Source organism: Xenopus laevis, chromosome 4L (assembly GCF_017654675.1).
Source record: "Xenopus laevis strain J_2021 chromosome 4L, Xenopus_laevis_v10.1, whole genome shotgun sequence".
NCBI classification, from domain to species: domain Eukaryota; kingdom Metazoa; phylum Chordata; class Amphibia; order Anura; family Pipidae; genus Xenopus; species Xenopus laevis.
In genome coordinates this window covers 151,027,419-151,054,874 of record NC_054377.1, presented here as the reverse complement: position 1 = coordinate 151,054,874, position 27,456 = coordinate 151,027,419, and the positions used below count along the sequence as shown (strand labels likewise).

Genomic DNA, 27,456 nt, shown 5'->3' with positions numbered 1-27,456 from the left:
ATGGTGTCTATAGTAACAGTGGGATAATAGTCTCTGGGAAGGGAGTGTGACTGTGGGATAGCAGGTATAGTAGGGAGAGATGGTGTCTATAGTAACAGTGGATAATAGTCTCTGGGAAGGGAGTGTGACTGTGGGATAGCAGGTATAGTAGGGAGAGATGGTGCCTATAGTAACAGTGGATAATAGTCTCTGGGAAGGGAGTGTGACTGTGGGATAGCAGGTATAGTAGGGAGAGATGTGTCTATAGTAACAGTGGATAATAGTCTCTGGGAAGGGAGTGTGACTGTGGGATAGCAGGTATAGTAGGGAGAGATGGTGCCTATAGTAACAGTGGATAATAGTCTCTGGGAAGGGAGTGTGACTGTGAGATAGCAGGTATAGTAGGGAGAGATGGTGCCTATAGTAACAGTGGATAATAGTCTCTGGGAAGGGAGTGTGACTGTGGGATAGCAGGTATAGTAGGGAGAGATGGTGTCTATAGTAACAGTGGGATAATAGTCTCTGGGAAGGGAGTGTGACTGTGGGATAGCAGGTATAGTAGGGAGAGATGGTACCTATAGTAACAGTGGATAATAGTCTCTGGGAAGGGAGTGTGACTGTGGGATAGCAGGTATAGTAGGGAGAGATGGTGTCTATAGTAACAGTGGGATAATAGTCTCTGGGAAGGGAGTGTGACTGTGGGATAGCAGGTATAGTAGGGAGAGATGGTGCCTATAGTAACAGTGGATAATAGTCTCTGGGAAGGGAGTGTGACTGTGGGATAGCAGGTATAGTAGGGAGAGATGGTGTCTATAGTAACAGTGGGATAATAGTCTCTGGGAAGGGAGTGTGACTGTGGGATAGCAGGTATAGTAGGGAGAGATGGTGCCTATAGTAACAGTGGATAATAGTCTCTGGGAAGGGAGTGTGACTGTGGGATAGCAGGTATAGTAGGGAGAGATGGTGTCTATAGTAACAGTGGGATAATAGTCTCTGGGAAGGGAGTGTGACTGTGGGATAGCAGGTATAGTAGGGAGAGATGGTGCCTATAGTAACAGTGGATAATAGTCTCTGGGAAGGGAGTGTGACTGTGGGATAGCAGGTATAGTAGGGAGAGATGGTACCTATAGTAACAGTGGATAATAGTCTCTGGGAAGGGAGTGTGACTGTGGGATAGCAGGTATAGTAGGGAGAGATGGTGTCTATAGTAACAGTGGGATAATAGTCTCTGGGAAGGGAGTGTGACTGTGGGATAGCAGGTATAGTAGGGAGAGATGGGTGTCTATAGTAACAGTGGATAATAGTCTCTGGGAAGGGAGTGGTGACTGTGGGATAGCAGGTATAGTAGGGAGAGATGGTGCCTATAGTAACAGTGGATAATAGTCTCTGGGAAGGGAGTGTGACTGTGGGATAGCAGGTATAGTAGGGAGAGATGTGTCTATAGTAACAGTGGATAATAGTCTCTGGGAAGGGAGTGTGACTGTGGGATAGCAGGTATAGTAGGGAGAGATGGTGCCTATAGTAACAGTGGATAATAGTCTCTGGGAAGGGAGTGTGACTGTGAGATAGCAGGTATAGTAGGGAGAGATGGTGCCTATAGTAACAGTGGATAATAGTCTCTGGGAAGGGAGTGTGACTGTGGGATAGCAGGTATAGTAGGGAGAGATGGTGTCTATAGTAACAGTGGGATAATAGTCTCTGGGAAGGGAGTGTGACTGTGGGATAGCAGGTATAGTAGGGAGAGATGTGTCTATAGTAACAGTGGATAATAGTCTCTGGGAAGGGAGTGTGACTGTGGGATAGCAGGTATAGTAGGGAGAGATGGTACCTATAGTAACAGTGGATAATAGTCTCTGGGAAGGGAGTGTGACTGTGGGATAGCAGGTATAGTAGGGAGAGATGGTGTCTATAGTAACAGTGGGATAATAGTCTCTGGGAAGGGAGTGTGACTGTGGGATAGCAGGTATAGTAGGGAGAGATGGTGCCTATAGTAACAGTGGATAATAGTCTCTGGGAAGGGAGTGTGACTGTGGGATAGCAGGTATAGTAGGGAGAGATGGTGTCTATAGTAACAGTGGGATAATAGTCTCTGGGAAGGGAGTGTGACTGTGGGATAGCAGGTATAGTAGGGAGAGATGGTGCCTATAGTAACAGTGGATAATAGTCTCTGGGAAGGGAGTGTGACTGTGGGATAGCAGGTATAGTAGGGAGAGATGGTGTCTATAGTAACAGTGGGATAATAGTCTCTGGGAAGGGAGTGTGACTGTGGGATAGCAGGTATAGTAGGGAGAGATGGTGCCTATAGTAACAGTGGATAATAGTCTCTGGGAAGGGAGTGTGACTGTGGGATAGCAGGTATAGTAGGGAGAGATGGTGTCTATAGTAACAGTGGGATAATAGTCTCTGGGAAGGGAGTGTGACTGTGGGATAGCAGGTATAGTAGGGAGAGATGTGTCTATAGTAACAGTGGATAATAGTCTCTGGGAAGGGAGTGTGACTGTGGGATAGCAGGTATAGTAGGGAGAGATGGTACCTATAGTAACAGTGGATAATAGTCTCTGGGAAGGGAGTGTGACTGTGGGATAGCAGGTATAGTAGGGAGAGATGGTGTCTATAGTAACAGTGGGATAATAGTCTCTGGGAAGGGAGTGTGACTGTGGGATAGCAGGTATAGTAGGGAGAGATGGTGCCTATAGTAAGAGTGGATAATAGAGGCATGTTGGCCTCTGTAGCACTCACTTTATGACACTGAAGTACATTAGCTAAAGTGTGTTAGGAAATGCTGAGTTTTATTTCAGGAATAGTTGTTGGGCACCTGGTTGGACAATTCAGCTTTATGTAAAAAAATCAGGGGCCCACAAAGAGATAGTAGGGCAAGATGGAGACAGTAAGGCAAGATTGAGACAGTTGGGCAAAAAGGAGACAATGGAGACAGTAGGACAGGATGGAGGCAGTAGGGAAAGATGGAGACAGTAGGACAAGATGGAGACAGTAGGACAAGATGGAGACAGTAGGACAAGTTGAAGACAGAAGGGCAAGATGGAGACAGAAGGGCAATATAAAGACAATAGATCAAGATGGCAACATTATGACAAGACGTTAGGCGATATGGAAATGGAAGCCCAAGATGTTAACTGTAAGAGAATAAGGTGACAGGGCAAGATGAAAGTAGTAAGGCAAAATGGTCACAACAGGACAAGATGGAAGCAATAGGGCAAAATGCTGCCCAATCTGAAACTCTTCAATTGACATTTGTGCAGTTCCAAGCACCTACAGACAACTTAAGGCTGGGAGATGCACTTCAACTGAAGGTCCACAGGATGGACAATCCTACCTTGTATCAATAAATCACAATTGTCCCAGGCCCCGTCACTAATAATAAGGGTGTTTTTTTTCCAGAGATGGGAAGGCAGCACTCAATCACCGCACCTTCACGAGCCATTCAATAGACAACGGACTCAAAAACAGAAGATCTTTTGAGACAACCCTGTGTGGGGGTGCAAACTGCACAAGGGCTACACACTTGAACCACGTGGGAATCAACACATGGATATGTCTGTCTAAAAAATGTAATCAGAGAATATGTTAAACATATTCAAGACAACAGGAAACATTTTCTTGATGTTCTTTATGGTTCTCCTGGCTCATCCTGAGGGTGTACCTAATGTCCCAATAGTAAATTTCAGCAGATACAAACAAAGAGGGTAAAATCCAAAAGAAACCATATAAAACATTGGCAGATCTACAGAGTTGTTCAACCACATTGTTAAATCCATGTCATCATTAAGACTTGTTATTAAAAGCTAATTATTATTTAATTGTAATCACCCGGCAGCTCTTCCCCTCTGGGAAATTTAGCTTCGGTGTGAGAAAATTTTAAGCGCCCTTCTTCTTAAGGGCCCAACCACCTATTCTCCAGCAATTTAATCCAGGCTTCCTTAGGTGACTAAATGATGGGAGAAACTGTCAGTGTCATATTGCCTAAATATTTAGAAAACACTTGGAATGAAATTGCACTGATATAAATTCAAGTTGTGACACACAGGTGTATGATGTCATAGCCCTATAACTCAGGTTCAGGTTACTAAATATTGTAGAACATGCTGAGAAGTTTAAATTTGTAGGGCAGACCAGTGTAAGGCTAACACACGCTGATGCTGAACAGGTCCCATACAAAGCAATGGTATTTAAATTAAGATTAGAAAAATACCCAACATTACTCAACTTATTGACAAATTAAGTGTCCATTTCTCTCCTGCCTTGGTCCAGTAAAAGTGCACAAATATTGGAAAAAGAAATCTAAAAGTTACACAGTAAAAATGTCTCTTCATGCCGATGTACATACAGGAGACATTCTTGGGTCATTTAGGTCCTGTTACATAGACTCCAAAACTATCCTTGGGGTGTAGCCTTCAACAATTGCAGGGCAACAATGGACACAGATTTGAACACCCAGAACCCGAATAGAATGTTTATTCCTCAGTGGAGTGTCTTAGTCATCCAAGTAGACCTCCCAGCCTAATGCTACACCTAAATGAAACATTTGCAGATTCCTTGATGGTAACTTATCCAATGTGCCATTAATGGTCGACCTTGTGTAATGTACAATCAAATATTTCAGAACGTCTAATATGAGCAGAAATAGACTTCCTGAAGTCAAATGGAATGTATATGTTATGGTAGGAGTTTGAGGGTCCTGAAACCAGAAGAAGAGCCCCATCCCTCCCTTATTTCCACCATAGGACCCAAAAATTCAACATGTAGCACCTTTTACATTCAACTGTTATCAAAGGGTTCCCTAGCTTTCAATCTAACAGTTACACAGTAAAAATGTCTCTTCATGCTGATGTACATACAGGAGACATTCTTGGGTCATTTAGGTCCTGTTACATAGACTCCAAAACTGTCCTTGGGGTGAAGCCTTCAACAATTGCAGGGCAACAATTGCAGGAGACAGATTTCAACACCCAGAACCCGAATAGAATGTGTATTCCTCAGTGGAGTGTCTTAGTCATCCAAGTAGACCTCCCAGCCTAATGCTACACCTACATCAAACATTTGCAGAAATAGCCTTCCTGAAGTCAAATGGAATGTATAACATGTTATGGTAGGAGTTTGAGGGTCCTGAAACCAGAAGAAGAGCCCCATCCCACCCTTATTTCCACCATAGGACCCAAAAATTCAACATGTAGCACCTTTTACATTCAACTGTTATCAAAGGGTTCCCTAGCTTTCAGGTTCTACGGTGGGTTGAAGGAGAACCAGTCTAACAATGGCTTTGGTCTTGTTAACCATACATCTATCTAAACCCTTGTTGCAAGAACTAGCCAAATAGAGACCTCAACCAGGGACTGCAAAAGGAGGATGTCCTTATGGGAAAATTAAGAACAAGCTGCAAGTCAACAGTCTTTTCAAAGTCCCATTTAATTCTTAAAACTTGAAAAATCATGTTCGCTCCAGACCTGTATTTACCAAGGAGAATTTTGCAGGTGCTTGGCGTTGTTCCAAGGGCAAATGTTTGGTTTCACCTACAGTTTTCTTTTCTAGTTTAGAATATTAAAATAATATTTGGAAATGCAAATGCTCTGTTTGAAGGTTACGTTCCCTCACACGGGCAAACATTTCAGGAATGTCTAACCGCCAAAGTCATCAGTAAAACTAATATATAATGAGCATGTTTAGCCTCTATGGGATATCAAATCCACAGTGCTCAGTCCTAGGACCAGGACAAAGACCCAACGAACCAGCACAATTCAGATGCCAAGAAATCTTTAACACCCAACCAAAGGAAACCTTCCAGTCCATATAGTAAAGCAACAGGAGATATACAGTACAATCCTTGAGATGGAGATATTGCAAGCATCACAAATTCCTGGAGAAGAATGTACGTGCTAGCAGTGTGGGCAGAGACATGACACTTCCTACTGATACAGAAGTCCAGAACGTCTGGACACATCGCTGGCCAAGGGAGCAGAAGGAACTTAACTGGAAGGTATTTGTTTCCACATCTATCAAAGCATACTCAGAGCAGTGGAATTCCTTAGTTGGCAAACTACAGTATATGCACAACACTTCCATCATCACATGGTTACACACAATGTCGGTTATGGATATATTCCAGAGAACCAGCAACTTACAGAGCACATGGCACACTAAGAGATGAAACATTGTAGTATCATTTCACTAGTGATATCACAAGAAACTGCCATTTCTGCTTCCAATTTGCTGTTCTGTTGTTAGGGGGCAAAACAACATGGAGATTCAATTAACACATCACTCAACAGATTGCATCATGTAAAACATGTATGAGCATCCTTCAAACACATGACTCTTTGGCAAACCCTTAAGCAGAAGGTGAGTTTTGTGTTCAAGGAGGTTAATTAAAGACAAATTCCTTCACAATATCCCAGAGCCAATTCCACTTATAATACCCCAGAATGGCAGGATATCAGCGGCAGCAATTTTGTGTAAAATACCTCCTAGAACACCTTGCAGGAAAATATGTAGTCCATGTTTTGAACATGACAAGATACATATACCAATTTCATACATAACAGATAAATAAGGTGTCATTTCCATACATAGACAACATTCCCAGGAAAAATACAGTCACAGAATAAATACAGGGCCAATTCCATATAAAATACCCCATAACCTACAGCAGGATAAATACAGGCCAATTCCATGTATAATACCCCAGAACACACAGCAGATAAATACATTGCCATTTCCATGTATAATACCCCAGAACACGTGGCAGAATAAATACAGGATCAATTTAATGTATAATACCCCAGAACACACAGCAGGATAAATACAGTGCCAATTCCATGTATAATACCCCAGAACACACAGCAGATAAATACAGTGCCAATTCCATGTATAATACCCCAGAACACACAGCAGATAAATACAGGGCCAATTCCATGTATAATACCCCAGAACACACAGCAGATAAATACAGGGCCAATTCCATGTATAATACCCATGAACACACAGCAGATAAATACAGGGCCAATTCCATGTATAATACCCCAGAACACACAGCAGATAAATACAGTGTCAATTCCATGTATAATACCCCAGAACACACAGCAGGATAAATACAGTGCCAATTCCATGTATAATACCCCAGAACACACAGCAGATAAATACAGGGCCAATTCCATGTATAATACCCCAGAACACACAGCAGGATAAATACAGTGCCCATTCCATGTATAATACCCCAGAACACACAGCAGATAAATACAGTGCCAATTCCATGTATAATACCCCAGAACACACAGCAGATAAATACAGTGCTAATTCCATGTATAATACCCCAGAACACACAACAGATAAATACAGTGCCAATTCCATGTATAATACCCCATAACACACAGCAGGATAAATACAGTGCCAATTCCATGTATAATACCCCATAACACACAGCAGGATAAATACAGTGTCAATTCCATGTATAATACCCCAGAACACACAGCAGATAAATACAGGGCCAATTCCATGTATAATACCCCAGAACACACAGCAGGATAAATACAGTGCCAATTCCATGTATAATACCCCATAACACACAGCAGGATAAATACAGTGCCAATTCCATGTATAATACCCCAGAACACACAGCAGATAAATACAGTGCCAATTCCATGTATAATACCCCAGAACACACAGCAGATAAATACAGGGCCAATACCATATATAATACCCCAGAACACATCCCATGGCAATTTCACATATAATATCCCCAGAACACATGGTAGAATAAATTCACTGCCAACTTTAAGCATAATACCGTTAACAGCTTCATCTTGTTTGTTGTACAAAATGTTTTCATTTGGGGAGGCTTACACTGGCCATAGACGCAAAGACAAAGTCGTAAGATTTTCGGACCGTGTGTGGATTGTTTAAAGGAGAAGGAAAGCTACGGAGGCATTTTATTGCCAATAGATAAGCTGCAATAGTGCAAGCTAGAATGCTATATTTATTCTGTAGAATGCTTTACTATACCTGAGTAAAAAGCTCTAGAAACTCTCTGTTTGTTTAGAATAGGAGCTGCAGTATTAACATGGTGTGACATCACTTCCTGCCTGAGTCTCTCCCTGCTCTGGGCTCAGATTACAGTAGAGAAGGGAGAGGAGCAAACTGAGCATGCTCTTGCCCAGGGCAATGAGGTTTAAGCTGAAAACAGGAAGTCTGATACAGAAGCCCATGAGTACACAATAGAAGGAAAGAAATGCAGTGTTTCTTTTAACAGGGGACTCAGAGCAGCACTACTTTGGGGGTTTACTGGTATATTTAGATGGACCTTTCTGATAAGGCTTATTTAGTTTTAACCTTTCCTTCTCCTTTAAAGGAGAAGGAAAGCTAGGGAGGCATTTTATTGCCAATAGATTAGTTGCAATAGTGCAAGCTAGAATGCTATATTTATTCTGTAGAATGTTTTACCATACCTGAGTAAAAAGCTCTAAAAACTCTCTGTTTGTTTAGGATAGGAGCTGCAGGATTAACATGGTGTGACATCACTTCCTGCCTGAGTCTCTCCCTGCTCTGGGCTCAGATTACAGTAGAGAAGGGAGGGGGGGGGGGAGAGGAGCAAACTGGGCATGCTCCTGCCCAGGGCAATGAGGTTTAAGCTGAAGGCAGGAAGTCTGATACAGAAGCCCATGTGTACACAATAGAAGGAAAGAAATGCAGTGTTTCTTTTGACAGGGGATTCAGAGCAGCACTACTTTGGGGGTTTACTGGTGTATTTAGATGGACCTTTCTGATAAGGCTTACTTAGTTTTAACCTTTCCTTCTCCTTTAAGTCGATGGGACAGGTTGGAAGGTTTCTGACGGCTAATGGTAATATCTCTATTATCTGATATCAATTGGTGACTGTCTCTACTATTTGTCGGACATAACTTTCCTTTGATTGATGGCCAGAACATCTTCTGATATTTTTCATACTTTATTTCATCTGAATGGTTATTAGTAGGTTGAATGAGTATTGGCTGGACATTGGATAAAATCTGCACGTCTATGGGTAGCTTTAGCTTCTCCGGGCCTTTATTAAGATATTCCTATAGAGGAATCCTGTGGAGATATGTTATGCCGTGGAACTACAGCAATGTGTGGCCTTCAGACGTATCAGATACACAACTAGGTCTTCTATGGGCAGATCATAAAAAAGTCTGACACTGCAATGAGGCCAGACATTGTACAAAGCCCCTCAAATGTTCTTGGATAGGCCAGGGAGACTTAAATATGAGACTCCACCAGGCAAAGGACCAATCAGGAGATACCAGTGCAAAAACGAAATATTCTATCCATATTTCTCGGCCACGAGATATGCTTTGTTTATCAAACTTCCCTCGCTGAATTAGTATGTTTATGTGTTAACTCCTGCCGAGATGTAAAGGTTACTTCTACTTTATAACTTGAATTGTTTTGTTTGACATATCTATTATATCTTCCATATGCTTGTTTACATAACATATACAAACGTGGGCTGGGAGTCTGCAGAGAGAGGCCAGTTCTGGAATCATAAATCTTCATAAAACGGTGACATCTTCTTACATTTCCCCTTATTATTTTGGGTCTCACATTAATAAAAATGACAAGACATAAAACAAAAGAAAGATCCTAATTGAAGGCAGGAATAAAATCCCGGAGCCAGCGCTGGAGGGAAACAGATGTGTTAATGAAAAGTACATTTGCTCTCGGGATATTTACAGCACGGCCTCTATATTTTATAACCTCCTTCATTAAAACGATTGGTGGTGTCATCTTCCCAAAGAATTCCGCCCCCTGCGCCGGCCCCTGGAGATAACGATCCTTACAGATCTCAGGGTTTATTCCTTGTACTAACCAGAAAATGTGTTTCCTATTACCCGTCGTATCAGAAACCTGGCACCAATCGCCCGGGAGTGATGAACTCTGCCCTCGCAGGTGGGAAAGATCGGAGATACCTTCATTAATCACAACTTTTATGATTCATACTGTATAAAAGTGAAGAAACGCAGCTCCGTGTTTGTTTGTACAATGTATAGCGTTACACGGCCTCTCATTACTGACCCGGGATTGATTGTCTGGGATGAATTAATGGGGAGAAGCGGAGGATTTGATGGGGAGAAGACGGAGGTGAGGGGAGGTGCAATGTAGAGGGAAAGTCCTACTGGAGAGTCAAGAAGACGAGAGGAACCATTGGGGTCATACAAGGTCAGTTCCAGTAACCAGTGGGATATCTCTTTTTGGCATGGGGCACAACAGGTGATGGAGAATGGTACCAGTCTGGAGGGTGGCATGGAGCAAGACCACTCTCCTCACTCAATCTCCTGATACCCCTAATTCCTTTTCTTTACATCCGATAAATCTGTCCTTCTATTGACTTCTCTCCTTTGTCCCCATACAGAAATAGGACATGACCATGAAATAGGCCAATTGGAGCAGAAGGGCCAAGGGACACCAGGGCCCACGGGGAGTTCTCCTGGTATCCAGGTGATGGAGCAGGAGGCATGTAGTAAAAGTCCCTGCACAGTTGCAATTACACCAGAGTTCTTGGGGGGGGATGTAGGATTGTGGGTAAAAAACATGGTGTCGGAAAACTGGCACTAGAAACACTACACATGGTAAGTAGATGCCCCTATATTATATGGTTTTCTCTATGCATTGGCATAACTAGATGTTACCGAGCCCCACCAGCAAATTAATTAGGGCCCCCAATATATGCAGAGGTTGTCCTGTTTAACCAACATATGTTGGAATTGCTCATTAATTAGGGCCTAATGCAGGGTCGGACTGGGCTGGCGGGACACGGTGAAAAAAAACGGTGGGTTCTGCCAGCTGAGACCCACTCCCTGCATGAAGACTATGGTGCTGCTTCTGATCTCCCAGCCAGGTCAGAAGACAATATGCACGGAGGGCGCTAGGACCCTGCGGCCACAGGGTGGCAGAAGCAAATGGAAGCAGCCGGCACTGGGACCATGCGGGCCCCTGGGTTCTGGTTTGGGAAAGGGAGCCGGAGGATAATTTGCGACTGTGGTGGGGGAGGGGGCAGGGGGTGTGGGGGGCCCTGAAGCAGCAGCCCCAGTGGGCCCTGCCCCCCCCAGTGTGACACTGGCCTCATGGGGCCCCCTATACTTCTTGGGTCCACCTGCAGCCACAGGGTCTGATTCCTCTGCAGTTACGCCCCTGACCCTATGCTTATATGTGTGTCCTCTTGCAATGCAAAAATATCCTACTATGTCAATGACATTGCCCCTAGTGTGTAGGTATGAGCTTGAAGTAGGGAAATTAGATTGTAAGCTCCACTAGCTCCATGTTGATGTGATCAGTATGTAAAGCTATAATATTAAAGGAACAAACTTTAACCAGGGTCTTCTGCACTCACCCCCTTTCCCTGTCCCAATCTGCAGTAATACCCCCCCATAACAGCCCTGCTCCCCTGTCCCCTGCTGAAAATGGGGGTTCACTGCAGCTGTAACAACCTGCTTGACCTTCTGTCCTCTGCATGTCTGTCATTCTGACCAGAGGCCTTATTTATTGGCATTTGTTTCTTTACTCATGTGAGTGGGAGCTGCCATACTGAGAACTCATCCAACAGCGCTCCCTGGTGGACACAACTGTCATGACAAACATTACTAATCTTTTTGTAACTTTACCAAGTGATTAGTATTGAATGCAGCAGCTCTGGGGCGCTCGAGTCATAAAATGAAGTATTTATTAGTATTTAAATACAAAATGCATTTGGACTGCATCAACCGAGACCCCAGAAAACTTTCCCCCAATCCTGAACGGGGGTAACACAATCAGCAAATTATAGGGATGCTACAAATACACCAAGTGACTCCAAGATTCAAGAAAGTCTTATTTAAGTTTAAAGGGTTGGGGTAAAAACGTATAAACAAACAAGTAACTAAGTAGTAAATGTAACATTCTAGGCAAAAGAAAATAAAGGGGAACACAAACAGCTCTTTTTTGTCAAATGAATGAAAATGGAATTCTAGCAACTTCCCAATATCCATTCATTCCTCATTCTCTTCTCTGCACTGCTGCCTCTGACTCCTGATACAACTTCCCAATATCCATTCATTCCTCATTCTCACTGGGTTTATAGTTCTGTGTAACTGTCATTGTGTCTGTCCCTTTCTCTTCTCTGCACTGCTGCTTCTGACTCCTGATACAACTTCCCAATATCCATTCATTCCTCATTCTCACTGGGTTTATAGTTCTGTGTAACTGTCATTGTGTCTGTCCCTTTCTCTTCTCTGCACTGCTGCCTCTGACTCCTGATACAACTTCCCAATATCCATTCATTCCTCATTCTCACTGGGTTTATAGTTCTGTGTAACTGTCATTGTGTCTGTCCCTTTCTCTGCACCGCTGCTTCTGACTTCTGATACAACTTCCCAATATCCATTCATTCCTCATTCTCACTGGGTTTATAGTTCTGTGTAACTGTCATTGTGTCTGTCCCTTTCTCTTCTCTGCACTGCTGCCTCTGACTCCTGATACAACTTCCCAATATCCATTCATTCCTCATTCTCACTGGGTTTATAGTTCTGTGTAACTGTCATTGTGTCTGTCCCTTTCTCTTCTCTGCACTGCTGCCTCTGACTCCTGATACAACTTCCCAATATCCATTCATTCCTCATTCTCACTGGGTTTATAGTTCTGTGTAACTGTCATTGTGTCTGTCCCTTTCTCTTCTCTGCACTGCTGCCTCTGACTCCTGATACAACTTCCCAATATCCATTCATTCCTCATTCTCACTGGGTTTATAGTTCTGTGTAACTGTCATTGTGTCTGTCCCTTTCTCTGCACCGCTGCTTCTGACTTCTGATACAACTTCCCAATATCCATTCATTCCTCATTCTCACTGGGTTTATAGTTCTGTGTAACTGTCATTGTGTCTGTCCCTTTCTCTTCTCTGCACTGCTGCCTCTGACTCCTGATACAACTTCCCAATATCCATTCATTCCTCATTCTCACTGGGTTTATAGTTCTGTGTAACTGTCATTGTGTCTGTCCCTTTCTCTGCACTGCTGCCTCTGACTCCTGATACAACTTCCCAATATCCATTCATTCCTCAATTCATTTGGTTTACAGTTACAGTATGTGAAACTGTCATTGCTACTGAAAGTCTGGCTGTTTAAATTTTCTGCACTGCTGGTTCAGGCTCCTGAGACAATGTAGCAAAAGTCAACTGGAAGAGAACTGACCTGCTGCATTGTTACAAAAGTCAGAAGAATTTTCAATTGCAGGTTTGTGAAAAAAGAGTTTCCAGCAACTCGGGTTTAGGGAATGCCAGGCAAAAGTTTATATCATTATAAAATATTGCAATTTATTTTTAAAAATAAAAACGAAATAGGTGCAATCCCCTTTATAAAGGGATAAAACCATTAATTATAATTAGCAGGCAGGGTGGGGCATTAGCGCCATTGTTCTATAGCCCAAGCGGGTCCCCAATACCCAACTATGTAATAGTCAAAGTATTTGAGAGAAGAACAAGAGGATAATGAATCCCAGATTCCCTACAAACAAATGCAAATAGCAGGTTCCGTGTTTGGGGAATGACACGTCAGTGACCTGCATGAAATCCAATAAGTCCAAGATGGGACCCTGCGCTGACATCACAGATCTGAACAGTCCGGGACATAAGGGCAGAACAGAGGAACATCATAAATCAATATGGCAGCAACGCGACTGAGCACGATCTTTGTGTTTTCCTACAGTTTTTTTTCTTTATTTAATGACAGTGAATAAAATCTACTATTAATAATATCACAGATATGAACCATCGCCTGTCCCTGCTGGAACAAGAAGAATTCTACATGAAAATGTATATATTAAATATATATGATTAAAGGGTGTTACATACACATCCTTCTAAAATAATCATTCTACTGAGCCCCCAAACTCCCCCAAACTCTCACTGTGTCTCCATAACGTCAGAGCTACAGGGCACAAATGTGGAGTCTATTATATTGATACATTTCCATCTAAATTTACTCCCTAAATCGTACTGCCAGAATTCAGCTACATTGCCACTGCTAGTTTCAGGGTACAAATAAGCACTCACACCAAATCTCCCCCTAACTGACCTTCAGACTGGGCCCCTTGGCTCATTACAAGGTTACAGATGTATAGAAACATTGGGGTGTCACCCTGCTATAGTTCCAGGGGTACCCAGGGTACAAATAAGCACTCACCCCTAATCTCCCCCTAACTGACCTTCAGACTGGGCCCCCTTAGCTCATAACAAGGTTACACATATATAGAAACATTGGGGTGTCACCCTGCTATAGTTCCAGGGGTACCCAGGGTACAAATAAGCACTCACCCCAAATCTCCCCCTAACTGACCTTCAGACTGGGCCCCCTTAGCTCATAACAAGGTTACAGATATATAGAAACATTGGGGTAACAGTCACCCTGCTATAGTTCCAGGGGTACCCAGGGTACAAATAAGCACTCACCCCAAATCTCCCCCTAACTGACCTTCAGACTGGGCCCCCTTAGCTCATAACAAGGTTACAGATATATAGAAACATTAGGGTGTCACCCTGCTATAGTTCCAGGGGTACCCAGGGTACAAATAAACACTCACCCCAAATCTCCCCCTAAATGACCTTCAGACTGGACCCCCTTAGCTCATAACAAGGTTACAGATAGATAGAAACATTGGGGTAACAGTCACCCTGCTATAGTTCCAGGGGTACCCAGGGTACAAATAAACACTCACCCCAAATCTCCCCCTAACTGACCTTCAGACTGGGCCCCCTTAGCTCATAACAAGGTTATAGATATATAGAAACATTGGGGTGTCACCCTGCTATAGTTCCAGGGGTACCCAGGGTACAAATAAACACTCACCCCAAATCTCCCCCTAAATGACCTTCAGACTGGACCCCCTTAGCTCATAACAAGGTTACAGATAGATAGAAACATTGGGGTAACAGTCACCCTGCTATAGTTCCAGGGGTACCCAGGGTACAAATAAACACTCACCCCAAATCTCCCCCTAACTGACCTTCAGACTGGGCCCCCTTAGCTCATAACAAGGTTATAGATATATAGAAACATTGGGGTGTCACCCTGCTATAGTTCCAGGGGTACCCAGGGTACAAATAAACACTCACCCCAAATCTCCCCCTAAATGACCTTCAGACTGGACCCCCTTAGCTCATAACAAGGTTACAGATAGATAGAAACATTGGGGTAACAGTCACCCTGCTATAGTTCCAGGGGTACCCAGGGTACAAATAAACACTCACCCCAAATCTCCCCCTAACTGACCTTCAGACTGGGCCAGCTTAGCTCATAACAAGGTTACAGATATATAGAAACATTGGGGTGTCACCCTGCTATAGTTCCAGGGGTACCCAGGGCACAAATAAACACTCACCCCAAATCTCCCCCTAACTGACCTTCAGACTGGGCCCCCTTAGCTCATAACAAGGTTACAGATATATAGAAACATTGGGGTGTCACCCTGCTATAGTTCCAGGGGTACCCAGGGTACAAATAAGCACTCACCCCAAATCTCCCCCTAACTGACCTTCAGACTGGGCCCCCTTAGCTCATAACAAGGTTACAGATTTATAGAAATATATATAAGTTCGTGTTTTTTATTCTTTATAAATCTCAAATTAAAAAACATGAATTTTTAGAGAAAAAAATTTGATTTGTGAAAGAAATAGAAATTCGAATGTTAGTAAATAGGCCCCTCAGTCTTGATGGATAACGGCCGATAATACCCGTTTTTAAAGCTGGAAGCTCCAGAATTTAAGGGGAGGGAAAAAAAAGGGAAAACTTCTCCTCAGCTTCTTTATTCCTGGTTTAATTAAACATTTTCATTGTTTCGAGAACGTCCCCATAAAACGAGTTTTGTTTTCCCATCACGGACAGAATTGCAAAGCTCTTTCCTCCGACCCATGGAAATATCTGTAACCACTTAAATAAGTTTCAAAAGCTGTAAAAATCCTTAAATGCCCCAAAACCAGAACCAAGACCGTAAATTGGCTGAAGAATTTTGGGGGGGGGGGGTGATTAGTATTTGGAATGTCAGGAAAGATTAAAAGCCTGAAAGTTACTCAACACAAAGACGGTTATTTCTCATAAAAGATATAGTAAAACCCAGAGAGAAACGGCAGAAATAGCGAATATCAAACTCGGTTCATTTTTTTTAAGTGTTTTGGAAATAGCGAAGATCAAACGCGAGGGGCCGACATTTGGGGTCTCGTCTGATTCGCATCAAAGTAATTGCTAATTATTCCCCTAAAATCCTGGCGGCTGAGACGGGGGGCAGAATGTTTGTGGAAAAAGTCAAATATCGGCTTTTGAAATAAATGATTTGAAATTCTCGGAAAATAGAATCGAAGGCCAAGCGCCTCCGATCCGACAATGTTTCATTAAAGAGAAATCAAGATGCACTTAAAGGGGAAATTGACCCCATCAGTGACGCCATTCAGAGTCTTTACAGAGACACAGTGTATATTTGATGGTAAGATCATGTTAAAGGGGGGCTTCACCTTTAAATTAACTATATGGGGTAGGGTTGCCGCCCACCTGTCCAGTTTTGACCCCGACAGCTCGGTATTTTGAAGGGCTGCCCGGGTCAAATTCCCTATTTGGAAAACCAGGCAGGATTCCCTTGATTGACACGGTGATCAGCCAATCGCCACGTCCTAGCCCTGCCTCTTGTAGTCACAACCACTCCCATCTACATCACAGCCCTGCCCCCTGATGTCAAGACCCCGCCCCCCTGCCCGGTCTCCGTCGTGTGGGAAGGTGGCAACCCTAATAAGGGGGTTATTTATTAAAGTCCAAATGAAAAAAAAAACAAAACTTGAATTGTCTGTGATTTATTACACTGTACGCCGATGCTGCAAAAAGCCGAATCTGAAAATCCGCTCGACTGCCTCTAAATATAAGTCAATGGGAGAGGCGCCTTTTTCAAATTGTCGGGGGAAGGTTGTGCCTGAAAATCTGACTTTTTCGGGGTTTTCGGGCAAAAAAATTAAAAAAACATGTAATTTAGGAAAAAAAGCCTGAAAATTTTTAAAAATGTTTATTTTGTTCAATTATTTGCCTTTTTCTTCTGACTCTTTCCACCTTTCCAATAGGGGTCACTGACCCCATCTAAAAAACAAATGCTCTGTAAGGCTACAAATGTATTGTTATTGTTACTTTTTATTCCTTATCTTTCTATTCAGGCCTCTCTGATTCAAATTCCAGTCTCTTATTCAAATCAGTGCATGGTTGCTAGGGGAATTGGGACCCTAGCAACCAGATTGGGGAAATTGTAAACTACAGAGCTGCTGAATAAAAAGCTAAATAACTCAAAAACCACAAATAATAAAAAAATTTAAAACAATTGCAAATGGTCTCAGGGTATCACTAACAGTTGGAGCTCTGCTGTAAAAGTATAGGTAGGGGATCCGTTATCCAAAAACCCATTATCCTGAAATCTTCTTATTACAGAAAGGTCATTTCCCATAGACTCCATTTTATCCAAATCCAAATTTTTAAAAATCATATCCTTTTTCTGTGTAATAATAAAATTCCAACTAAGATATAATTAATCCTTATTGGAAGCAAAACCAGCCTATTGGCTTTATTGTATGTTTACATTATTTTCTAGTAAACTAAGGGGCAGATTTAATAAATATTAGAATTCAAATTTTCGAATTTCCTTATGGTCAAAACTGTAAATTTCTAATTGTCAATTATCTAAACTCGATTCACGTTTTGATTTGAATTCAAATTCTAATTTTGAGATTTATCATGCTTTAAGAACTCAAATTTGACTATTTGCCACCTCAAAACTGCCAAATTCATGTATAAGCCAATGGGAGGGTCATGGGACCAATTTGGACATCTTAGTAGCCTTCCTGACATTCAATTTTTTTTCGGGGACAAAAGCTTGAATCGAGTTGATTTGAATTTGATTTGAGTTAGTAAAATTAGTCTAAGTTTTAGATATTCCCCAGTCAAATGTCGTTATATTTGAATTTAATAGAGTTTATTAATAGAGAGAGATATTTTTTTTTCAAAATATGAATTTTTAAAATTTGAATTGAATTTGGACTATTCCCTAGTAAAATTACACTAAAGGGCATATTTATCAAGGGTCGAATTTCGAATTGAAAAAACTTCGAGATTGTAATTGAAAAAGACCTACCGAAATGAAGTCGAAGTTTGTTTTTTTTTGGTCGAATAGGTCAGTTTTCTATCGAATAGGTCCGTATTCAGCCGAATTTGAATCGTACGAATCCAAGGAATATCTCATTCAATCGCATTCGATTCAAAGTTTTAACCCCATAAAAACTTTGATTTTTCAAAGTCCACCAATTGACTCCAAATAGGTTCTTGGAAGTCCCCCATAGGCTAAAACAGCAATTTGGCAGGTTTTAGATGTTGAATGGTCGAAGTCGAATTTTTAAAGAGACAGTACATAATAGATGTCGATGTTCGAATTTTCTAATTTTTTTCAAATTCAAATCGAATTTGGGCTATTCCCTAGTCAAAGTACACAAAAAATAACTTGAAATTCGATTTTTTAAATTTCGATTTGACATTTGATAAATCTGCCCCTTAATGTATGAAATTACAGAAAGATCCGTTATTCGGAAAACCCCAGGTCCTGAGCATTCTGGATAACTGGTTCCATACCTGTAATAAGTTTGCATTTCTCAGGGATCATCTCAGGGACGGAGCTTCCGACACTGGAACATTATCCTGCTACATTTCTGCACATTCCTTCATCATGTCAAGCCGAGGCTCCTTCCACTTTCGTGAACTACAATTCCCACAATTCCCACAATCTCCAGCCGGGAAAGTAAATGTGAAATTTACAAATTCTTGGCGCATAATTACAAATCAGGTCCAGGTGGGTCCGGTCTATAGAGCGTTAAATGTGAATTGGGCAACGTTGAAGTTGATTCAGTCTGACAGGCCGGGATGATTTTTGAGGAAAAAGCTGTTTATAAAGTGTTTCACGGGAATAATGAGTTGATACATTAGTTGCTACTGAGCAGACTCCGGCTTTGTGTATAACGTCTCTTACAACGGTTACAATTTGATACATTAGGGGAGGTATTTATTAAAGTCCGAATGCCAAAAACGTTATTAAACCCGGAGGATGGGAAAAGGTCCAAATCTGAAAATCGGGCATCTCAGACCTGCCGAGGTTTTATAGAAGTCAATGGGAGAAGTCCCGTAGATATCCTGATCTGCACTAATGGCAAAAATCGAGAGGAAAATCAGAAAAATTCGTACGATTTTCACGATTTTTTCAAGTTTTTTCCCACACTGGAATTTTTTTGGAAAAATGTATTGAAAAATAACTTTAAGGGGCACATTTACTATGGGTCGAATATCGAGGGTTAATTAACCCTCGATATTCGACCATCTAAGTAAAATCCTTCTATTCGAAGTAAAATCTGTCACTATTCGCTAGTGTTAATTCGTCAAGCAAAGTGGAGTTACGCTAGCGATGCCTAATTTGCATACGGCGCCAAGATAAAGTTGAATGGAAGTATATATAGCAGCAGATTATGGCACCTCCTCCCATATGTATAAATACAAATATACAGAGAAGGAATGTTCTGGGCACACAATAAGCTATACCCTCATACTGTACTGTCTAAGGGAATCAACATGGCACCTCCTCCCATATGTATAAATACAAATATACAGAGAAGGAATGTTCTGGGCACACAATAAGCTATACCCTCATACTGTACTGTCTAAGGGAATCAATATGGCACCTCCTCCTCCCATATGTATAAATACAAATATACAGAGAAGGAATGTTCTGGGCACACAATAAGCTATACCCTCATACTGTACTGTCTAAGGGAATCGATATGGCACCTCCCTCCTCCCATATGTATAAATAGTATAAAATATAATATGGCTAGTGTTTTGGATACAAGGAATATAATGAGCAGAATTTCCCCAGGTCTAAAGGAAAAATGACCAAAAAGAAAAGGAAGGAAACAAGGACAGAGGTCAAAAACCTTCTATGATCTCTCCCTACAGTTGGTCTGTTGTCTCATTCGCATCCAGTTCTGGATTCCGGGTCTCCCACGTTCAGTCTCTTTAATCAAGAATCAGAGCACCTTTAATGTTCACACGGGTGCTGAGGGTGATGTTCCCCTTTCATCTCAGGCTGAATAAACAATGAGTCTGTTCTTAGCCAAAAATCAAGCAAATGTCATTCCTCCCTGTGTTACTTGGGAACCCCCGTTGGACTGAATAATACAAAACTGCGCTTTATTGTCATCTCTCCACCCGAAAATTAGAAATTCGATTTTTTTTTTTTACTGTAGTTTCCATAAAAATCCTTTTTTTATTTGCAGAACCGACCCAAGCAGACGGCTTCCTTGTTGCCTTTGAGAGATTGTGAACAAGAGCCCATTCATCTATCAGCTGGGCCGGCTAATAAAGGAACGGCCTGATCATTCATACAACTCGCTTGGCATCGGGGGGTCGCAGAAAAGCCTCTTTTGACAGCTCAGCAGCTGCAGGAACGGCCGGCCAAGTCCATAATCCCACACAAATTACAGCTAAAAATGTAGACTTCAATCCTTTGCTCTTTCGGCACATCTATCAGTGCAATAAGCATTGCTTTGCACCACCGCTGTGCTCACATATGGAGTCGGCCAGGGGAGAGGGTATATGAATTGGCATTATTTGATATACAGGTATGGGATCCGGAAACCCGTTATGCAGAAAGTTCCACATTACAGAATGGCCATCTCCCATAGACTCCATTTTATCCAAATAATTAAATTTTTACAAATGATTTCCTTTTTCTGTGTAATAATAAAACAGTAACGTGATCCCAACTGAGATATAATTAATCCTTATTGGAGGCAAAACCAGCCTATTGGCTTTATTTCATGTTTACATAATTTTTCTAGCAGATTTAAAGGGATACTGTCATGGAAAAAAAAAAATTCTGAAATGAATCAGTTAATAGTGCTGCTCCAGCAGAATTCTGCACTGAAATCCATTTCTCAAAAGAGCAAACAGATTTTTTTATATTCAATTTTGAAATCTGACATGGGGCTAGACATATTGTTAATTTCCCAGCTGCCCCAAGTCATGTGACTTGTGCTCTGATAAACTTCAATCACTCGTTACTGCTGTACTGCAAGTTAGAGCGAAATCACCCCCTCCCTTCCCCTCCAGCAGCCAAACAACAGAACAATGGGAAGGTAACCAGATAACAGCTCCCTAACACAAGATAACAGCTGCCTGGTAGATCTAAGAACAACACTCAATAGGAAAAACCCATGTCCCACTGAGACACATTCAGTTACATTGAGAAGGAAAAACAGCAGCCTGCCAGAAAGCATTTCTCTCCTAAAGTGCAGGCACAAGTCACATGACCAGGGGCAGCTGGGAAATTGACAAAATGTCTAGCCCCATGTCAGGTTTCAAAATTGAATATAAAAAAATCTGTTTGCTCTTTTGAGAAATGGATTTCAGCTCAGAATTCTGCTGGAGTAGCACTATTAACTGATGTGTTTTGAAAAAAACATGTTTTCTGATGACAGTATCCCTTTAAGGTATGAAGACCCAAATTACAAAGATATCTTTTATCCAGAAAACCCCAGGTCCAAAACATTCTCGATAACCGGTCCCATACCTGTATTATTATAAGTATTATTATATTATCTCAGCAACAGCAGCAGCCAAACATTATGTCAAATTCATAATAAATGGAAGCATTTAAAGGAATTAAAAGAAAGTTTATAGGCAAAAAAAAACCCATCACATATATGGAAAAACTTTAACAATTTAAATATATCAATTACACAATGGGAGCAGCTGCCCTGCTGGTATTACTAGGCTAGAAAACACTGGCATCAGAAAGTTCTAGTCTTAACTTGGTTTAGGCTTCCGTGCCCCACCACCTGGAAGCCGCCATTAAAAGTTCTAGACCCACCCACTGCTTGAGTTACAGACTTCCTGCCCCAACCCCTGGAAGCCGCCATTAGCATTCTAGACCCACCCACTGCTTGAGTTACAAACTTCCTGCCCACCCCCTAGAAGCCGCCATTAGCATTCTAGACATGCCCACTGCTTGAGTTAGACTTCCTGACCACCCCCTGGAAGCCACCGTTAGCATTCTAGTCCCACCCACTGCTTAAGTTACAGACTTCCTGCCCCACCCCCTGGAAGCCACCATTAGCATTCTAGTCCCACCCACTGCTTAAGTTACAGACTTCCTGCCCCACCCCCTGAAAGACACCATTAGCATTCTAGTCCCGCCCCCTGCTTGAGTTACAGACTTCCTGCCCCAACCCTTGGAAGCAGTCATTACCATTCTAGACCTGCCCACTGCTTGAGTTAGACTTCCTGCCCCACCCCCTGTAAACTGCCATTTGAATGCTATAGTGCCAGCTGTGACACATTATTCTTATAGAACACACAAGCAGGACCGGAACTAGGGGTAGGCAGAGTAGGCACATGCCTAGGGCGCAAAGCTAAAGGGGCGCCAGGCACATACCTGCTCTTTCGCCTACCCCATGTCCGGTCCTGTGTCTTCCTGGCCGCCGCTAGTAATGTGCGCTAAATCGCTTGCGCGCATGCGCGCTGGTGCGTAGTCTCGCGCATGCGCAATTCAGCACACACTAAGCCGGCGCCGTGGCCGGCCAGGTTGCCTAGGGCGCCTGGCCGGGTTGGCCCGGCTCTGCACACAAGAACCATGGAACATAGATTCTGCATCAGCTCTCTTGGTTTCCACTGATTGGTTACCAGGCAGTAACCAGAGACTTGAAGGGGGGCATATGGGCCTTAATTGTTGCTTTTCAATCTGAGCTGAATGCTGAGGATCAATTGCAAACTCACTGAACAGTTATGTCCCATGTGGTCCCCCTTCAAGTCACTGACTAACTCAGAGTTAGAGAGCTGAAAAGCAGGAAGTAGTGTTCTGGCTGTTTTATTAGACATCCACTCACTCCAGTCTTTATACATTACATTTGTGCCTAACTAACTGTATTAGATACATTTTTTATTTTGCACAGCCTATCTATTTACCCAGTTTTTTATTTTTACACTGAACTGTTCCTTTAAACCATATATTCCTAGCTTATGTGTTTGTTCCGGAGACCACGGGTCATTGATGTAAGTGAAAGATTCCCTTGACTTTCTAAAGACCCTGTGTAAAACTATTATTATATATAACTATTGTGTTCTTCTCTAGTCTTACACCAATGTCTGTTTGTTTAGTTGCACAATTCCTTGTGTAATTGCACAGCCATTAATCTGCATCTACAGTTTTTTTTATACTAATGTGTACATTTTATTTTTTGTATGTTTGTTACTATAGGCACCATCTCTCCCTACTATACCTGCTATCCCACAGTCACACTCCCTTCCCAGAGACTATTATCCACTGTTACTATAGGTACCATCTCTCCCTACTATACCTGCTATCCCACAGTCACACTCCCTTCCCAGAGACTATTATCCACTGTTACTATAGGTACCATCTCTCCCTACTATACCTGCTATCCACAGTCACACTCCCTTCCCAGAGACTATTATCCACTGTTACTATAGGCACCATCTCTCCCTACTATACCTGCTATCCCACAGTCACACTCCCTTCCCAGAGACTATTATCCACTGTTACTATAGGCACCATCTCTCCCTACTATACCTGCTATCCCACAGTCACACTCCCTTCCCAGAGACTATTATCCACTGTTACTATAGACACCATCTCTCCCTACTATACCTGCTATCCCACAGTCACACTCCCTTCCCAGAGACTATTATCCACTGTTACTATAGGCACCATCTCTCCCTACTATACCTGCTATCCCACAGTCACACTCCCTTCCCAGAGACTATTATCCACTGTTACTATAGACACCATCTCTCCCTACTATACCTGCTATCCCACAGTCACACTCCCTTCCAGAGACTATTATCCACTGTTACTATAGGCACCATCTCTCCCTACTATACCTGCTATCCCACAGTCACACTCCCTTCCCAGATACTATTATCCACTGTTACTATAGACACCATCTCTCCCTACTATACCTGCTATCCCACAGTCACACTCCCTTCCCAGAGACTATTATCCACTGTTACTATAGACACCATCTCTCCCTACTATACCTGCTATCCCACAGTCACACTCCCTTCCCAGAGACTATTATCCACTGTTACTATAGGCACCATCTCTCCCTACTATACCTGCTATCCCACAGTCACACTCCCTTCCCAGAGACTATTATCCCACTGTTACTATAGGCACCATCTCTCCCTACTATACCTGCTATCCCACAGTCACACTCCCTTCCCAGAGACTATTATCCACTGTTACTATAGGCACCATCTCTCCCTACTATACCTGCTATCCCACAGTCACACTCCCTTCCCAGAGGCTATTATCCACTGTTACTATAGGCACCATCTCTCCCTACTATACCTGCTATCCCACAGTCACACTCCCTTCCCAGAGACTATTATCCCACTGTTACTATAGGCACCATCTCTCCCTACTATACCTGCTATCCCACAGTCACACTCCCTTCCCAGAGACTATTATCCACTGTTACTATAGGCACCATCTCTCCCTACTATACCTGCTATCCCACAGTCACACTCCCTTCCCAGAGGCTATTATCCACTGTTACTATAGGCACCATCTCTCCCTACTATACCTGCTATCCCACAGTCACACTCCCTTCCCAGAGACTATTATCCCACTGTTACTATAGGCACCATCTCTCCCTACTATACCTGCTATCCCACAGTCACACTCCCTTCCCAGAGGCTATTATCCACTGTTACTATAGGCACCATCTCTCCCTACTATACCTGCTATCCCACAGTCACACTCCCTTCCCAGAGACTATTATCCCACTGTTACTATAGGCACCATCTCTCCCTACTATACCTGCTATCCCACAGTCACACTCCCTTCCCAGAGACTATTATCCACTGTTACTATAGGCACCATCTCTCCCTACTATACCTGCTATCCCACAGTCACACTCCCTTCCCAGAGGCTATTATCCACTGTTACTATAGGCACCATCTCATATTCACTTATTATATTCAACATATTAACACGGGAGCTGCATTTCTGGACAATTTCTTCGCTTACGTTAATTTTCTGTTACATTGCTGATCGAGATAAAGGACTAAAGGTGGCCATTGACGAAACAATTACGATCTTTCTTGGAAAATATGTTTCTTCGTTTCAATACACACGTGTAGAGCTGAATGGTCAGATATACAGGTAGATATACATATAGAGACAATAAAATTCTACCTGTATCTGACGATTCAGCACTAACAACGGACGATGTTAAAATTTTCCATCCAGCCCGATTGACAAGCCGACCTATATTCCAAGTCTTCTGCCGATCTCGGTCGGCTCTTTTCCCACCATACACACACAGAATATTGTACGAAAATGTATTTCATACAATATTATCTATGTGTCTATGGCCACATTAACGCTATGTTCTATTGTAGTGCAAAGTCTAGGTGTGCAGCACAGAAGCCACTACTCAATGCTTAAAGTGCAACAAAACATTTTTAGTCACCCCACAGGGAGCCAATATCCTTACCTTCAGCCTGAGGCTGGGGCACCACTTTTTCTATTAAATATGGACTGGTGGCCAATTGGCTGATCTCAGTGTGTGAATGTGATAGGGACCATGGATTGTAAGCTCTGTAGAACACTTATATAAGGAAGGCATAAGAAATAATCAGCGGCACAAGAGTGGAGATGATGGAGCTGAATTGTACCAGGAATGGCAGAGATAAGAGACAATATCACTGAGAGCCGGAGGGAATGAAGGATACAGAGTAAATATTGGCTTTAGATCTTATCTGCTATTAAGTCTGTGTAGTGTTTGTGGTAAGTAAAGTGTGTGTAGCAGGAAATGTTATGAGAGCAGGAGAGCGAGTAAATAAGAGTGTTATTGTTTGGGGTGGGTAATGCTCACTAATGACACCGCAGCTCCCACTCACTAGATACAGTTTCCAGTTGGAGAATCCTGGGAATTCCTGATGAGCCGAGTGTTTGGGTTTGTGCCTCACACAGTAAATACTATACGGGCCAGAGGGGCTTCTCAATCAGTAGCCACCAAGATAACTCCTGGAGATCCGGAGGAGGAGGAAGACTAGGGAAATTCTAGATGCAGAACCTGCTAACAAACGCCTTGTCTCTTCTTGCTTGAAAGTAAATACAAACCCAAATACAACAATTTGCCTATTGAAAGAAAAAATGCTGATTTTGTGATATTCTCTGCACTGCTGGTCCTGACTACATGCGCAAAACACATCAAGACAATGTAGTGTGAGTTATTGTTCCCCTCTGTAGGTTTTTACATTTTAATGGCATTTCTCCCAATTTTTTTTCATATTTGCAATTTTTCATGAATATTTCAATTGAATATTTTCTCCCTATTTTCTAAAGCATTTTTCAAAAGTCACCATCAGCTTTACCATCAAAATTATTCATCGTGTGTGAGATGGAAAACATCTGAAAAAATATCTCAACTTGCCCTTGATACATTTCATAATAAATGGGAAATTTGACCCCCTCTGAAAAACTAAACAGCAATATTATTGTTTTAGAAATTTCCTCATGAGCCTTGATTAATGCTTTCCTCCCAACTACATACAGGCAGGTTTATTGGCTCCTGATAAAACTGACTTAAAGGAAAACTATACCCCCCAAACAATGTAGGTCTCTATTAAAACCATTATCATAATAATATACTTTTCTAGTAGTATGTGCCATTGGGTAATCATAAATAGAAAATTGCCATTTTAAAAAATAAGGGCCGCCCCCTGGGATCGTACGATTCACTCTGCACACATACAAACCATACTTGTTAGGTCACATGAGCCAATTAACAGACAGAGTTCTGCCTTTTGCTTCCTCACTTCTTCCTGTTACAGTTAGAGCTGCAGTATTTCTGGTCAGGTGATCTCTTCCTGTTACAGTTAGAGCTGCAGTATTTCTGGTCAGGTGATCTCTTCCTGTTACAGTTAGAGCTTTATTATTTCTGGTCAGGTGATCTCTTCCTGTTACAGTTAGAGCTGCAGTATTACTGGTCAGGTGATCTCTTCCTGTTACAGTTAGAGCTGCACTATTTCTGGCCAGGTGATCTCTTCCTGTTACAGTTAGAGCTGCAGTATTTCTGGTCAGGTGATCTCTTCCTTTTACAGTTAGAGCTGCAGTATTTCTGGTCAGGTGATCTCTTCCTGTTACAGTTAGAGCTGCAGTATTTCTGGTCAGGTGATCTCTGAGGCAGCACACAGACCATCACGAAATGGTGGCTCAAGGCAAGAGATGTAAAAGGGCAATATTTACTTAAATATATATTCCAATTTGGTAAGATTCTTTAATATGCCATTCATTTTGATATAAACTATCTGTTGCTTAAGTATTCAGTTTGGGGGTATAGTTTTCCTTTAAGTGTGTGGGGCTGACGGG

The 27,456-nt window shown here is 42.2% G+C and overlaps 1 protein-coding gene across 6 annotated transcripts in view; it reads right to left on the bottom strand.

The window, feature by feature from the left end:
- Positions 1–27,456, bottom strand: part of LOC108704021 (ERC protein 2-like) — a 528,894-nt gene that overhangs the window by 221,943 nt on the left and 279,495 nt on the right. The gene's annotated exons all lie outside the window — the stretch shown is intronic.